Below are 17,064 nucleotides of genomic sequence, written 5' to 3'. Positions count from 1 at the left end.
TGTCTTAATGTCCATCTGAGGATATGTACAGTTGACCCTTGAACAACACCGGATGGGGTAAGGGGCATCAACCCCCAGCCCCATGTCCAGTTGAAAATCTGAGTATAATTTTTGACTCCCTAAAAACTGAATTACTAATAGCCTACTGTTGACTGGAAGCCTTACCAATAACATAAACAGTCAATTAGCACATATTTTGTATGTTATATTATTATATACTTTATTCTTACAATAAAGTAAGCTAGAGAAAAAATGCTATTAAGAACATTGTAAGAAAGAGAAGATATATTTACTATTCATTAAGTGAAAATGGACAGTCATGAAGTTCCTCATCTTTGTTGTCTTCACATTGAGTAGACTGAGGAGGAGGAGGTAGAGGAGATTGGTCTTGCTCTCTTAGGGGTGGCAGAGGCAGAAGAGGTGGAAGAGGTGGAAGGGAAAGCAGGAGAGGCAGACACACCCTATACATTTATTGGAAAAAAAATCCACGAATAAGTAGACCCGCACAGTTCAAACCTATGTTGTTAAGAATCAACTGTATGTATGACATATATCATGTTATTTAAAATCAGAAGAATGTAGGCCTCCGACAACAATGGCTATGCTGGTTTACATAAATATACAGAATAAATTCAAGGGACCCAAGGTCCTTGTGAATTTAAAACAATGGAAAAATACAGTGCCTTTAAGACAGAGATCCATTGGTAATCAAAGTCCAAGTTGCTTCTCTCTCTCTCTCCTTTTTTTTTTCTTTTTGAGACTAGAGTCTCACTTTGTCATCCAGGCTGGAATGCAGGGGCTTAATTACAACTCACTGCAACCTTGACCTCCCAGGCTCAAACAATTCTCCTGCCTTAGCCCAGTGAGTAGCTGGGGATACAGGCACGTGCCACCATGCCTGGCTAATTTAAAAAATTTTTATGTAGTGACTGGGTCTCACTACGTTGCCCAGGCTGGTCTCAAACTCCTCGGTTCAAGTGATCCTCCTGCCTTGGCCTCCCAAAGTGCTGGGAGTTACAGGTGTGAGCCACCATGCCTGGCCTCCAGGTTGTTTCTAAACATCTTCACATGAATGGAAGCAGGAAAATTTTAAGTGAGACTGACTAAATTATTTATGTGACTTAGTGCAAAATGAAAACATAGGGTCCCTTGTTCAAAAATTACTAATTTCAAGACAGTGACAGCAGAGCATTAAATCAAATACAGGGTCCCTCTAAGCAAGGAGACCTGTGAAACTGCAGGTCACAAGCCCATGAAGCCAGCCCTGCTTTGAAAATTTCCAAGAGAGTCTTTGAGACTTGTTGAAGACAGGAGGGCCAATGCAGGGCTGAACTGTACCAGTAATTGCTGAGGTTATTCTTGCTCCAGTTTTTAATCTTTCTGGTTCTACTAGATATTTCCTCACAGACTATAAAATTTGCCCTTAGGATTCCCCTAGCTACTAATTCGTTTCTCTCATTTTCTTCATAGTCAAATAGAAGAGTAGGCTATAATTGCTATCTCTACTTTTATTCTGATTAGACATTCATTAACATTTTAAAATCAAGTTTTATCCCCCACAAATCTACCAGATCTTTCCAGCAGGGGCGCTTCTAACTACAAGTAACAGGTAACTTGGCATAGAGTGGCTTAAATAAACCAGAGCGGTTTTTTTTTGTGTTTTGTTTTTTTCTCTCATATTCCAAGAGGCCTGGAGATAAACATTTGTGGGTGTTGGTTTAGCAAATCAGCAACATCAAAGCCAACATCATGCTTTTACCACATGGTGGTAAGATGTCTCTGCTCACACCCTGCCCAGCTCCTAGAATCCAGGCTGGAAGAAAGGAGAAATGGTAATGCCAGACACATCTATGTTCCAGTTACCAGAGTTGTGAAGCAAACCACCCCAACACTAAGTGGCACACATCAACCATTTTATTATGTTCACAGATTCTGTGGCACAGGAATTTGTGCAGAGTGCAGTAGGGAAAGGTTGTCTCTGCTCCACAGTGTCTGGGGTCTCTGCTAGGAAGGTTCAAAGGCTGAGGATGACTCAGGGGCTGGGGCTGCAATTACTGAGTGATGTTCTCACTTACATGTCTGGTCGATGCTAACTGCTGGCTGGGACTCTGATCTGCATGTGGCCTCGCCATGTGGTGTCTTGGCATGGGCTAGTTTGGGCTTCCTCACAACATGGCCGCTGGATTCCAGAAGCAAGTATTCTGAAAGAACAAAGTGGTGGACATGCATGGAATTTTTATTATCTAGTTTCAGATGTCACACGATGTCACTTCCATTGCACTCTACTGGCTAAGACAATCATAAAGTTCACTCCAGGGTCAAGGAAGAGGAAAGAGGACATTGACTCCATCTCTCTCTCTCTCTCTCTCTCTTTGTTTTTTTTTTTTTTTTTTTTTGAGACAGAGTCTTCTTCTGTCACCCAGGCTGGAGTGCAGTGCTGACCTCAGTTCACTGAAATCTTCACTTTCTGATCTCCAGCCATCCTCTCTCCTTGGCCTCCCAAATTGCTGGGATTACAGGCATGAACCACTGCGCTCAGCCTGACCCCATCTCTTAACAGTAGAAGTTTTGGGGTTTGTTTTTGTTTTTGTTTTTTGAGACAAGGTCTGGCTCTATCACCCAGGCTGGGGTGTAGTGGCGTGATCTCAGCTCACTGTAACCTCCAGGCTCAAGCCATCCTCCCACCTCGGCTTGGCTATTTTTTGTAAAGACAGGGTTTGGCCATGTTGGTCAGGCTGGTCTTGAACTCATGAGCTGAAACGATCTGCCCACCTTGGCCTCCCAAATTGCTGGGATTATAGGTGTGAGTCACTGCACCCGGCTGAGAGGGGGAGTTTTAAGATCACATTATGAGAAGAGCACATAGGGTGGGAGATATTGCTGTGGCTATCTCTGAAAAACACAGTCACAGCCCTTTATTAAGAAAGCAACACTTTCCCAGAAACCACCCACCAGTTACACACACACTTATATCGAATCTGTCTATGTCACATGCATGTTTAGTTGCTAGAAAGGGTGAGAGAGAGAGTACAATATTTGACTTTCAAGTTGATTTAGTGGGAGACGGTGTGGGGAAGGGGGAAACATGATTGTTAGGGAGGCAATCAGCAAAGTTCAGCATACTCCCACCCACTGCTAGATTCAACCACTCCCTCCTCTCTGCTGTTTCTCCTCCACACATGCCTCTATTTAGCGCCTATAATATTTTATTGATTGATTTGTTTCTTTCTGTTAGGTTCCAAGCCAATATTCTGCTAGATGGGAGGCAGGGACTGTCAATTATTTGTCTTAGTATCTCCAAGGTCTCTTGCTATGCCTGGCACACAGGAAGATCTAATAAAACACTCATCGAATAAATAAATGACAGATAAGGTTCTAGAATTTTCTGAGAGGAATAGCTTCTGGTCTTAGATGTTTTAGGGCCCAAGATTACACGTAATTTTAATGGAAAGACACAAAGAAGTCCACTTTCAATGCTCTCAATGGCTAAGTTGCCAGACGGTCTGCAAAGGGCACAGGACCCAAAGGTCTAGAAGATGCTTGAATAACAATCACAACTCCCTTCATTTAGATAAGGCGGTTTTACCAACATCATCCTATTTGCTCCTCATAATCACCTTGAAAGCTCAGAAGGGCAGATATTATCATTCTCATTTTGTAAAAGTAACAAAGTCTTAGATTAAGTGGTTTTCTCAAGCTACTATGCAAAGGGAAAGCATGGTGATCACTTTCTAAATTAACCACACGTACAGTTTAAGTCTGGAAGTCTGCGTGATGCAATCAAAGCACTTAGTGCCTGGTTGTAGTCTGCTCTAATTACGGGTGCAGTTTCTGAAAATAACCATGAAGTGTAAAATTACAAGTTTACACACATACACATTGTATATATAGGCATTAGGATGGATACACATACATACAAATCTATATATATATATATATACACAGACACATATATACAAGTCTAATACCATTTACCTTGAAGTTATATGATAGCACTATGTCAAATGATATTCTAAGGAAATAGCTGTATTTTCCTCAAACATATTTTTTTTTCTCTAAAGTTAGGGTAGAGAGATGTCTATTTATTTTATTTATGTATGCATTTATTTTTGAGATGGAGTCTTGCTCTGTCACCTAGGCTGGAGTGCAGTGGCACGATCACAGCTCACTGCAACCTCTGCCTCCTGGGTTCAAGTGATTCTCTTGCTTCAGCCTCCCAAGTAGCTGGGACTACAGGTGCCCGCCACCACACCCGACTGATTTTTGTATTTTTAGTAGAGACAGGGTTTCACCATGTTGGCCAGGCTGGTCTTGAATTCCTGAACTCCAGTGACCCGCCCTCCTCAGCCTCCCAAAGTGCTGAGATTACAGGTGTGAGCCACTGCTCCTGGCCAGAGACGTCTGTTTAAAAGTTTGTGGCCAGGCAAGGTATTTCACGCCTGTGATCCCAGTACTTTGGGAGGCTGTGGTGGGAGGATCACTCAAGGCCAGGAGTTTGAGACCAGCCTGGGCAACGTAGCAAGATCTTGTCTCTACCAAAAATTAAAAAATCAGCTGGGCATAGTGTTATGTGCCTGTAGTATTAGCCACTCAGGACCCTGAGGTGAGAGGATCCTTTGAGTCCAGGATTTCAGGCTAGCAATGAGCTATGATGGTGCCACTGCACTCCAGCCTGGGCAACAGAGCAAGACCCTGTCTTTAAAAAAATTAAATTTAATTTAAAAATAAAAGTTTGGTTCATCCAATTCTTAAATGCCCGGCTTGGAGCCTTGATGGTAGTTGATTTGTAAGAATATTCCTGTCTCTTATGACGAAGGAGCGGGAAAGAATTGTGAAGTATGTTAACTCAGCACTACACAGTCTTTGCTAAGGTACTAGGGAAAGTCCTGTGGAGAGGAGAGTCACACACAAGAATGTTGACGCTCAGTGGCCCAGAGTTTCAGGGCAACATGGAGCTGACCTATTGGAACTAGCAATCAAGTAATGAGAATGTGAAAAAGAGATTTTGCAACTAAGGAAACAGGAGTTACCCAGGGTTATCCTAAAAATGTTCCCGCATTCCCTAGGAGATTATCCCCAAACCCTGTGTATGTTCAAATGAGAACTCCAGAAGTGGAGGAACAAGAATGATGGTTACCAGAAGAATGTGCCTGGGTTAATTACGAAGGAAATGACAGGGGTATGTAATACCAAGTGAGTCAGTATTCCTTACACTCTGTTTAAAGAACAAATGCTTGAAAGTGTGTACAGTGAGTCATTATCATTTCAAACAAGTAATTTTGGTCTTTACCATTTCCACCCAGTAATTAATGGCCAACTTTGCACTAAGGTTGTAGGTCTGTACATTTCTTCTAGAGTGTTTGCTTTAGTTTTCTTGTGTTCGAGTTTATGTGTAGGCACCCTAACTGTTCCAAGACTGGACTGCTGAAGAACAAGTGACTACAGCTTACTTATCTTTATGTTTTGCAGAGGCCCAGCACAGGGCTTTGTACTTATAAGGAACTTACTAAATGTTGTTTGGATTGAATGGCTCTGTGTAGAGGCTGTGAAGGCAGATAATGGAGAGCAGGTCCTTGACTTAATTAGGTTCAATCAATATATCATAAAATTCCCAGGGAAATTCAATTACAGGTCAAGGCTATGAAGCTAACAGTGGTATCTGAAACAGCCAGGATTATTATCTATCTTTTTTGGCATTCAAAAGAATTTGACCCCCAGCCCTGATGCCTATAAGGGGTATGTGTAAAAATGATCTAGCTGGAAATATAAGAAAGAGAGTTCTAAAGTAGTAGCCTTTATTTCAAGTAGCCTTGAAATACATCTTAAGGAATCCTCCCATGTCTTTGGCAGCTTTTTAGAAGTCGCAATATCCAAGAAAAAAGTATATTCCCTCTATAGTTTCCCACCTGACCGATTTTTGATATGGCACAAAATATACCCAGAAGTCAGAAATGTCACATGCAGAACATCTTTGTGCCTCTGACCGTTGCTTATTATAACGTTGCGTGACCACATTGATAAGGATGAGTGAACCTTGAACTGGCTGGTAAATGAAAAACGACTTTTAGTTTCATGACAGCCCTGGAGAGATGACACTCTCAGACTCTTGTCTTCTTCCTTATTCAGATATTGATCCCTGGTACCTGATTCTGAGGGCAAAGTTTTAAAAATCTGCTTAGCTAGAACTATTTCCTATTATTGAGGAACTCAGTCAATGACAGACCAAACTGTCGTCCCTTTTGGTGGTGCTGTTTATCATGACTTTAACTCTCACTTATGAAAGGAAACTCCAAGATCTTCATCTCCAGCCTAGACCTCTTGTCTGAGCTCAACTCTGTTTGCTAATTCATTGAAAATTTACTGATTGGGCATCTACTAGGTACCAGGTAGTATATTTGAGGCTGGAGATATAGTAAGGCATGATCTCATCTTTTTTTTTTTTTTTTTTGAAACAGAGTCTTGCTCTGTTGCACAGGCTGGAGTGTAGCGGCACGATCTCGGCTCACTGCAACCTCTGCCTCCTTGGTTCAAGCGATTCTCCAGCCTCAGCCTCTCGAGTAGCTGGGATTACAGGCACACGTCACCACGATCAGCTAATTTTTGTATTTTTTTTTTTAGTAGAGACAAGGTTTTACCATGTTGGTCAGGCAGGTCTTGAACTCCTGACCTCAGGTGATCCACCCGCCTCGGCCTCCCAAAGTGCTGGGATTACAGGCATGAGCCACCGTGCCTGGCCACAATCTCATCTTTTAAGGAACTCAGACTGTCAGGAAGATGGAAAAGTAGACCTGTACTCATGATATAGGGTTATCAGTTCTAGGGAAAAAGCATAACCGGGAGATTCTGGAAGCACCAGACTTTCAGACTTGGATATGTGGTTGTGGGGAGCTTCCCAAGGGAGATGGCTTTCAAGTAGTTATTTCAGCTCACCTAAGATTCAACATTTCAAATAAAGAATTCATAATTTTCTCTCTACAACCCTCATGGCTTCCTAATTTTTCTATTGCTATAAAAAGTACTATTTTCTCAGTGATTCAGGCTTAAAACCTTGTGCTTTGATTTTTTTCATTCCATTCAGCTATTAAGTCCTATCAGTTATTTTCTAACATTTCAGGTCCCTTACGCCCTGGGCACAGTAATGCCTGGGGGGACTTTGTTTTCTGCCTTTACTCATCACAATTCCAGGCACTTAGGATTACCAAAGTTCAAAAAACAGAACAAACTAACCAGCTAAAACCACCTACTAGTCCACACCTCCGTCACCTCACTTATGAATCACGGACCTGGCCTCCTAGCTGATCTCTCTGGCTCCCAGGCCTGCCTACCAGGATCTATCCCACATGCTGCTACTGAGAATTTATTTCCCTGGAGCCTGTCTGACTTGATAATGTGGCTTGAAAATGAAGAGAGTGGGAGAGATAAAATATCTACCTAAACCTGTGAAACTAGCATGCAGTAAATACGAGTACATATAACATTAAGAAGGGTAAGAGAACAGGAACTAGTCATCCCTCGATATCCTCGGGGGATTGGATCCAGGATCATAGATACCCCTGTTAGCTTCATAGCCTTGACTTGTAATTGAATTTCTCTCGGAATTTTTATGATATATTGATTGAAGCTAATTAAGAACAGGAACTACAGTCATCCCTCGATATCCTTGGGGGATTGGATCCAGGACTCCAAGGATACCAAAATCTATGGATGCTCAAGTCCTGAATATAAAATGGTGTAGTATTTGCATATAGCCTATGCACACCCTTCTGTATACTTTAAATCATCTCTAGATTACTTAAAATACTAATATGACATAAATATCATGTAAATAGTTTTGATACTGTGTTGTTTAGGGAATAATGACAAGAAAAAAGATTCTGTACATGTTCCATACAAACACAACCCTTCTAGTTCTAATTACACTTTCCTTCCAAGGTTGGTGGAATCCGTGGATGTGGAACCCTTAGATAACGGAGTGCCAATTATACCTGGTAATTCAGCAGGGAAGCCGACAGGGGAGCAATAAGGATGACATGAAGGACAGATGCCAAGGTACAGGACAAGGTAACTACATTTGTTTCCTGTAACTGTTGCAACAAATGACCACAAACTTGGTGGCTTACAGCAACAGAAATCTATTATCTCACAGTTCTGGAGGCCAGAAATCCAAAATCATGATCACTGGGCCCAAATCAAGGTGTGGGCAGGGTCACACTCACTCTCTCTGAAGGCTCTGGTGGGGGGAATCTGAGCCTTACCTCTTCCAACTTTTGGTGGCTGCTGGTATTCCTTGGCTTGTGGCTGCCTCACTCCAGTTTCTGCCTTTGTGGTCACATTGCTTTCTGCTTTCCTGTCTGTGGGTTCTCTCTGTGCCTTCCTCTTTTTTTTTTTTTTTTTTTTTTTTTTTTTGAGACGAAGTTTCACTCTTGTTGCCCAGGCTGAAGTGCAATGGCATGATCTCGGCTCACTGCAACCTCTACCTCCTGGGTCCAAGCCATTGCCTGCCTCAGTCTCCTGAGTAGCTGGGATTACAGGTGCATGCCACCATGCCCAGATAATTTTTGTATTTTGCATTTTTATTTTTTTTAGTAGAGACGGGGTTTCTCCATGTTGGTCAGGCTGGTCTTGAACTCCTGATCTCAGGTGATCTGCCCTCATCAGCCTCCCAAAGTGCTGGGATTACAAGCGTGAGCCACCACGCCTGGCCTTCCTCTTGTAAGAATATGTGCGATTGCTTTCAGGTTCCACTCAGATAATCCAGGATGATCTCCCCAAGTCACAACCCTTAGTCACTCCTGCAAAGCGCTGTTTCTCATATAAAGTCAAGTTTACAGGTTCCAGAGATTAGGATGAGAAAGTCTTTCTGGGAGGCCATTATCCAACCTAACATAGTAATAAACTAACTTTTAGATCATGACCTAGGCCTGTATACCTGATCTCATGGTTACCTTAGAATTAGAGCTGGCTTTTAGACATGTGGATGAAGCACAGGACAATTCTTTGCAGGGGAACAACACAAACAAAAGCCCCAGAGTAGCTATGAAAATGCAGGAAAGAGACTAGGGACCAGACCACTGGATTGGAAATGCCATCTGGGACAATTTATTGCAGCTGGAGATAAGGCCAGCTACGTAATGAAAGAGGGACCACATAACAGAAGAGTTTGAGTGTTGCAGACCTGCTCTGATAGAGGGAGAAGGCTGTTGTTTCTTTTACAGGAATTACTGTCTTGGAAGCCCTGTTGTAGGAGGATCAGCCTGTGGGCCTTGTGAAGGCCACTCTATTTCTACCTAAGAAACTTTATGCAGAAGCTTAAGTTAATGGTCCAGAAATCCAGATTCCACCATCTGGATACCATCTCAGATTTTCCCCTCAAATTGCTACTAACAGGTTCAGCCTTAGACAAAACTGTGAAGAAAATCTAAACTCTACTGTAGCCCACCAGATCTTTTATGATTTGGCCTAAACACCCCTTCAACATCACATGTCATTTTCTTCATTCCCCATTAGTTCCCTCTCAATCCTTTTTTTTTTTTTTTCAGATACACTTTCACTCTTGTTGCCCAGGCTAGAGTCCAGTGGTGTGATCTCAGCTCACTGCAACCTCCACCTCCCAGGGTTCAAGTGATTCTCCTGCCTCAGCCTCCTGAGTAGCTGGAATTACAGGCGCCCGCCACCATGCCAGGGTATTTTTTGCATTTTTAGTAGAGACGGGGTTTCGCCATGTTGGTCAGGCTGGTCTCGAACTCCTGACCTCAGATGATCTGCCCACCTCGGCCTCCCAAAGTGCTGGGACTATAGGCGTGAGCCACTGCGCCGGGCCTGCCCTCTCAATTCTTTGAAGACATCAAACTCATTCCTGCCTCAGGATTTTTGAATGTGCTATTTTCCCTCCCCTCCAGCACGGTCTTCTCCCACAGTTTGCAGGGCTGGCCCTATCTCCTCCTTTTAATCCCAACCTGAGTGTCACTTGTTTCAGAAACTCCCCTTTGACCACCTGGAAAATCTATGTAAAGCAGGCACTCCATTACGGTATCTCTTGGTTTTCTCACAGCACTTGCCACAATTGGTGATGATATGTACTTTTTCTTTTACTTGTTTATTGTCTGCCTCTTATCATCTTTACAAAGGAGAACCATTTCTTTGCCTTCGTGCATTCAACAAATATTTATGGAGCACTTACAATGTGCCAGACACTGTAGCAAATGCTGGGAGGCAGCAATGAATGAAAAGATGCAATCTCTGTTGTCAGGGAACTGACATTCCAATGGAGGCAGACAATCAACATGCAAGTGAGTGTACAATATGGCAGGTGGAGATGAGCGCCAGGAGGAAAAATCCGGCAGGATAAGGGAATAGAAAGGTAGGGTGCAGGGTGCTGTTTTCTGAGACATGGTCAGGAAAGGTCTCCCCAAGGTGACATCTCAGCAGAGACCTGAAGAATGTAAGGAGCCAAGCCATGCAGGTATCTGGAGGAAGAGTTTTCTAGGTAGAGGCAACAGTAAGTTGAAAGGCTGTGAAGTGGGAGAAGCTTGGCTGGCATGTTTAAGAAAAGCAAGGAGGCCAGAGTGGCTAAACTGGAGAGAGCAAGTGTATGAGGCCTGGTAGACTCAGTAAATACTTTGGATTTCACTCAGAGAGACACGCAAGTTGTTGGAGAGTTCTGAGGAGGGGAGTGATTTGTTATAACTTACATTTTTCGAGGATCACTCTGGCAGCTGACCTAAGAATAGGCTATATAGGAATACAAGGATTATAGCAATGAGATCGGTTAGGAAACTGTTGGCTGGCTGCAGTGGCTCACGCCTGTAATCCCAATACTTTGGGAGACTGAGGCGGGAGGATCGTTTGAATCCGGGAGGCAGAGGTTGCTGTGAGCCAAGGTTGGGCCACTGCACTTCAGCCTGGGCAACAGAGTGAGACTCTGCCTCAAAAGAAAGAAGGAAAGACAGAAAGAGAGAAAGAAAGAGAGAAAGAGAAAGAGAAAGAAAGGAAGGAAGGAAGGAAGAAGAACTGAGATAAAGGGAGGTCTAAGGGCAAGTGAAGCAAAGTTTTCAAGAAGGAAGAAGCGATGGACTCTTGGAAGCCTACTGGCAGACAGAGCCAGGTGTCTGTCTTGTAAGCCCTTCTCTTCTCTTGCAGTATTAGATGCTACTTGAATATTTGTTGAATGAATAAAGAAACAAGGTGAGGTTTGTGCCTTTTTGAGTCTTATAAAGGGGTAATTTTTGCATTTTTGAGGTGGAGCTAGAGCAGGTTTATTGATCCAGATGAGAGAGTCTTAACTCAGAGCCTCAAACTTACCAAGGCAAAAACAACATAAGGTGTCTTAATGGCAATGCTGTCCCTCCAGAATACCAACAGGTGAAAAACAGAAGGGCTAAGAGTTTCTGTTTCCCCACATCCAGGACGTGGCCATTAGGTGGTGATGGGCAGACGAACGCTTGGAGAGATTCTCGGCCGCCTAAGTGTCCTGTGTGTCTGACATGAAGAGAGACAGCACTTCTAAAAGATTCCAGCAGCAGGGATAGAGGGATTGTCCAGTTATCTTTGGCTGCCTGGGGCTATCACCCTGCCTCTCCCCAGATGAGCTGACTCTTTTGCGACCAGCCAAATATCAGGTACCCACCAGGTTGATAAGTCACCGTGAGAGTGATCAGAACTTTCGAGTAGGGGCTCAATGGGCAAAACAAACTCATCAATGTTTGTTATTGTGCAAAATATGTATTATAATACAAAAATATGGAATTTTGAAATTTTTAGTCACATTAAAAACTTTAAAAAGTGAAATTCATTTTAATAATATATTTTATTTAACTCAACGTATCCCAAATATGATCATTTCAACATGGCATTAATGTACAATATTATTAAAGAGACATTTCAAGTTCTTTTGTCTATTTACTTATTTTTTTTTTTTTTTTAGTTTTTTAGAGATAAGGTCTTGCTCTGTCGCCAAGGCTGGAGTGCATTAGCACGAACATAGCTCACTCTAACCTAGAACTTTTGGACTCAAGCAGTCCTCCTACCTTGGCCCAGTGTTGGGATTACAGGAATGAGCCACCACATTCAGCCACATTATTTTGTCTTTTTTGTAATGAGCCTTTGAACTGTGGTGTGTGTTTTACATCTATGGCACGTCTCAATTTGAACCAGCTACACACAGCTAGGGCTATTGTATTGGACCACACAGGTTAAAAAAAACTTGCCTTTGAGCTGGCGCCGTGGCATGCACCTGTAGTCTCAGCTACTCAGGAGGCTGAGGTGGGAGATCACTTGAGCCCAGGAGTTCGTGGCCAACCTGGGCACCATAGGAAATCCTGTCTCAAAACAACAACAAAAACCCTACCTTTGCAAGCCAATCACGCACATGCATTTCCAATGTGGCACTGGCACCTAAATTCAAAGCTACCTCAGCCAGCTTTATAGCTAAGGATTACAGGTATTAGCTTCTTTAGGGGAAGTCTGGAGACCAAAGAAGAGGGTCACATCAGGTGCTTGAGCCCCAAGGAGAGGAAATTGTACAGACAGTGTCTCTTTCCCTTTCTAGACCATTGTCTTCACAACCAGTTGCTGGTTCTCAAGCAGCTCAAGACCTTCTGTGCCACAAACAGAACTGAATGTATAAACTAGATCGCATGAAACTCTGCCAAGTGTCAGCAGGAAGAGGAGAACAAACACTCTGTGAGCTTCCAGCTTTTCCTAATTCCTTCCCAAGACTTCAAAGTCCTACAGATGCTTCTTCTTCTCTTTCGCCAGCTGCCCTGTGCCTGGGAAAGGTCCATGCTTCCATAAGTCCTCTTGGTGACTTGTAGGCATCTCAGCAGATCAAGGCCTGGATACATGAACTATGAGTGACTCGATTTGTCCTACATCCTGCAACACTGACATTTGGAACAATTATGCCTTCAGACAAGAATATTTAAGTTAAAGAAATTAATATGTGATGGTAGGCCAGGCGCGGAGGCTCACGCCTGTAATCCCAGCACTTTGGGAGGCCAAGGCAGGCAGATCACAAGGCCAGGAGATCAAGGCCATCCTGGCTAACACAGTGAAACCTCGTCTCCACTAAAAATACAAAAAATTAGCCGGACGTGGTGTCACGCACCTGCAGTCCCAGCTACTCGGGAGGCTGAGGCAGGAGAATCTCTTGAAGCCGGGAGGCGGAGGTTGCAGTGAACCGAGATCACGCCACTGACTCCAGCCTGGGAGACAGAGTGAGATTCCGTCTCAAAGAAAAAAAAAAAAAGAAATTAGTATATGATGGTAAAATTTTGGGGAGCACTGCCCCTGAATGAAGGAGAGGGGGTAATTTTTGGATGACAGGATGCACTGGCTCTTTGCATGATGGGCTGATTGGTTACCTAATCCCATGTCCCTTTCCCCTTTCTGCAAAGGCTGTTTGGACTCTGCCTGTAGGCTTAGTACTCCTTGAACCGGAAAAAGAACAGTAAATTGGCAACTCACAGCTGGTCTTTCTCTGAACATGACATTCTATTTGGGAAATATGGCCCTTGCTTTTTCCATAGGACCCAGTCCAGTCCTAGTCCTGGACTCTCCCAGCACCATCCAGCCTTGCACACCCAGGCTCAGCATCCCGTAGTTACTTGGGTAATCCAGCCCAGCCTGGCAGTGTATTTCAAGCCCCATCCCTGCTTCTCTCCCTGCAGGTGTGGTTTGGATTTAGTCTTAATGATAGTAATAGCTCTGTTTATGGAGCACCTGTGATGGTGCCAGGCACAGAGCTTGGCGCGTCATACACATTGCATCATTGAATCATCACGACAACCTTGCCAAGTACATGTTGTTATTCCCATCTTAAAAATAAGGCAAACACAACTCAGAGATGTTGATTAACTAGCTGATGGTCTCACAGCCAGTAAATGGCAGCATCAAGACTAAACCCCAATTAGTCAACTCCAGAGGGTACATCAAACTCTGCCACCCCAAAGTCTCACTGCCCCTGGCCAATATCAGGTACAGCTGGGGTGGGTCCAACAAGCTCCAGCTCCCCATCTCACCCTCACATGTGTGTGCCCTGTCTATGTGACTGTGTGTCTGCCCTGGGTCCTGACTTTTATTTCTGCAACTGAAGCTCTGCCCTGACCCCAGGTTACTTTGCTGAGGCCCTCATGTCCCTCCTGGGGCCTTGCCTACCTCCTCTTCCTGGAGGCTGGGCCTGGTCCCTCCAGCTGCTAGACGGAGTCTTGTAATCAGTTGGCCAGGACTTTCCCAGAACCATGAACCCCCTCCTGCTTGACTACATGCATGATCGCTACCTAGAGACGGTTGTGTGTTATTGCCTTGCTCCCTGTCAGCCCGTTTAATGCTCAAGCACATGTATGTCAGCTCATGTTGGGACTACTATCTATAAGGTCACTATACACACACACACACACACACACACACACACACATATATAAGCTATATATATACATAGTACTTACACAAAAGCTTACAGTTTGCTATGAAACTGCTCTGGGATGTATCCTGTATACCTGGATCCTCCATTCTTCTCTTGCTTCCTAGTTTCATGATTTCCCATCAGGCTCTTTTAACTTTATTCTCAGTCAAACTCATTTTATGACCCAGTTTTGGATTTGCTCTCGAAGACTCGACATGACTCTCAGTCTGTACTTTCATTCAGCCTTCGCCACAGTAGCCATCGCCCTAGGTAAGACCTGCTGTGTCCAGCAACCTACTGTAGCTCATGGGATTTGCCCCTGCAGTTTTGCCTGGTTCCTGCCTGAGAGGAGAAACAGGCACCGGGCCCCTGCTGGCAGATTTGAACACTGGCACCAGCGCATGTCAGACCCTAGTTTGTGGTTTGGACAGCTGGCTTCTTTCCTTGGGGCTGGGCCAAAAACCAAATTAATCCCTCTTGCTTGGTCACTGCCAATTTTTAGCTCATTCTTTCAGTGCTCACCCACCATTGAGATCCCAGCATGCTGTGTAGCCAAGTCAGCCCAAATGACAGCCTCCACATTCCCCTAACTTTCAGAAAGTCCCTGACTAGACCTCGGTTCCCTGTTCTCACCTCAGTACTCCCTTTCTCCAGGGCTGGGGGCTGCCTGGGGTTCCCAGGACCCAGTGCCTGGCTTTCCCCTACCGCGCTGCCCACACTGCTGTTGGTCCCATCCACATATGGACCTCACTGACACCAACTGCCTGCCTGGATCGCTACCAATTGCCTCACTCCATGGAGTTCTGCCAGACAGCAAGACAGCCAACCAGGGCCAGGCTGTGCCCCCAACACTCACCACCTTGTAACTACGTTGTCACCCCAATCACATGTTCCACGAGGTGGCCTGTCTGCCCATTCCTCATCTGGCCTCTCTCCCTGGCTCTGTTTTTCAAAATCTTAATGTACTCTGATGGAAATGAATGGCTGCCCATGGTTCTGAAAACATGGGATCTACCTGTGGCCCTTCTCATGTGTCTTGCAACTTATCCCCTTTCCCCGGATTGTACTGATTTCTAGAAGCTTCATCCATATAACTCATCACCTTTTAAATTGGGTTTTGGGCTCCTGTAAGGTGATAATCATGTCTTATCCTGAATTAATTTAACAAATCCCGAGTCCTTACTATGCCCTTTTCCCTATGCTAGATCCTAGGGTGGGGTGAGTGGATAGGGGGCAGCACACACGTAGCATCATGAATCAAAAAGAGCCTTCGAGAGAGGGAGAGCATGTGACTGATCATCTGAATTGGGAGACTTTTGAGAGTGAAAACAATTCTAAATAATCATTTGATTTATAGCAAGTGTAAACTAGGACTATCATGGACCACTGGAAATTATGATTACATTTCTTACATATTGTTTGGTTCAGCCCTCACAGGCCCAGCACACCGAATGAACTGATCTGCAAGCTAGGGCCACTGGTGGTGCCAGGCACAGAACCTCCATCTCTCAACTCCCACCTCTCGCTGATTCTGTTGTCTTTCATTTGAATCTTTGCCCCTTAGAAATTTGTAATCTAATTAGCAAATCTACAAGAATCATGGAAAAACACAAGGCAATGTATGATTAACTGCCGAGTAAATGATACAGACAGTTTGTTCTGTACAAACTGTGTTCTATGGTACCCTAGGGATTCTCAGGCTCTCAACAGAGAGATGCCCAGGTGGCCACACTTTGCATCTACCAGAACCCTTCTGTGTGTGTGTGTGTGTGTGTGTGTGTGTGCGAGCGACATGGTCTCACTCTGTCATCCAGGCTGAAGTGTAGTGGTGTGATCACACCTCACTGCAGCCTTGACTTCCCAGGCTCAATCAATCCTCCTAACCCAGCCTCCCGAGTAGCTGGGACTATAGGAGCACCACCACTACAGGCTAATTTTTTTTAATATTCTTTTTTGTCGAGATTGGGTTTCACTATGTTGCCCAGGCTGGTCTTGAAATCCTGGGCTCAAGAGATCCTCCTACCTCGGCCTCCCAAAGTGCTGGGATTACAGGCATGAGCCACTGCACCAAGCCAGAACCCCTCTTCTTATATCTGGTTTTCATATTGGTTTCTGCAGATTTTTGTCCTCAATAAAGAGTCCTATGGCTTTAAAAAATGTGAAACTTTTGTGGTAGAGAATAAATAGAATGAAGGGTCAGGTAAGGGAGGGTTCTTTTTGTGTTTGTGTTCAGAAGCTAGGGTACGTACATTGGGTCTTAAAAGATGGGCAGAATTGAGACACTTCTAATGTACTTCCAACCACATCCAACTCAATATCATGATCCAAGTTGTTGCTTGATAGATGCTAGTTGACTTCCTTGGCCCTCATGTACACACAAGTACATTTTGTGGTTTAAAAAAGTGCTGTAATAATAGCTAACCAGCATGACCTCATGTTTATTTCTCTGATTCCTGCTTCCTGATTCATTACATGTTCTTACTCTTCCTACCTTATTCCTAATACATCCTTAGCACTGTATTTCCCAGTAATGAAAGTATGAAGGTCTCTCTTCATACGTACGTGGGCAGGACCACCCATGTCCCCCAGCATTAAGGAATCCTGTTGACCTGATTCCTAGCAATGACAATGGCGCTGTAATAGTGCTGCCTGTCCACAGGTTG

General features: G+C 44.1%; 1 long non-coding RNA gene across 1 annotated transcript in view; it reads right to left on the bottom strand.

The window, feature by feature from the left end:
• Nucleotides 1–257: 257 nt before the first annotated feature.
• The window catches only part of LOC129534400 (uncharacterized), a 33,783-nt gene continuing 16,976 nt past the window's right edge, over nucleotides 258–17,064 (bottom strand). The window contains exons 2-3 of the long non-coding RNA XR_008680997.2: nucleotides 2,076–2,201; nucleotides 258–461 (exon numbers count right to left, since the gene is read on the bottom strand). This is a non-coding gene — a long non-coding RNA (uncharacterized lncRNA). The remainder of the gene's footprint in view (nucleotides 462–2,075; nucleotides 2,202–17,064) is intronic.

This window comes from Gorilla gorilla, chromosome 5 (assembly GCF_029281585.2).
Source record: "Gorilla gorilla gorilla isolate KB3781 chromosome 5, NHGRI_mGorGor1-v2.1_pri, whole genome shotgun sequence".
NCBI lineage: Eukaryota > Metazoa > Chordata > Mammalia > Primates > Hominidae > Gorilla > Gorilla gorilla.
The sequence above is the reverse complement of the archived record's forward strand: the minus strand, read 5'-3'. Positions and strand labels throughout refer to the sequence as shown.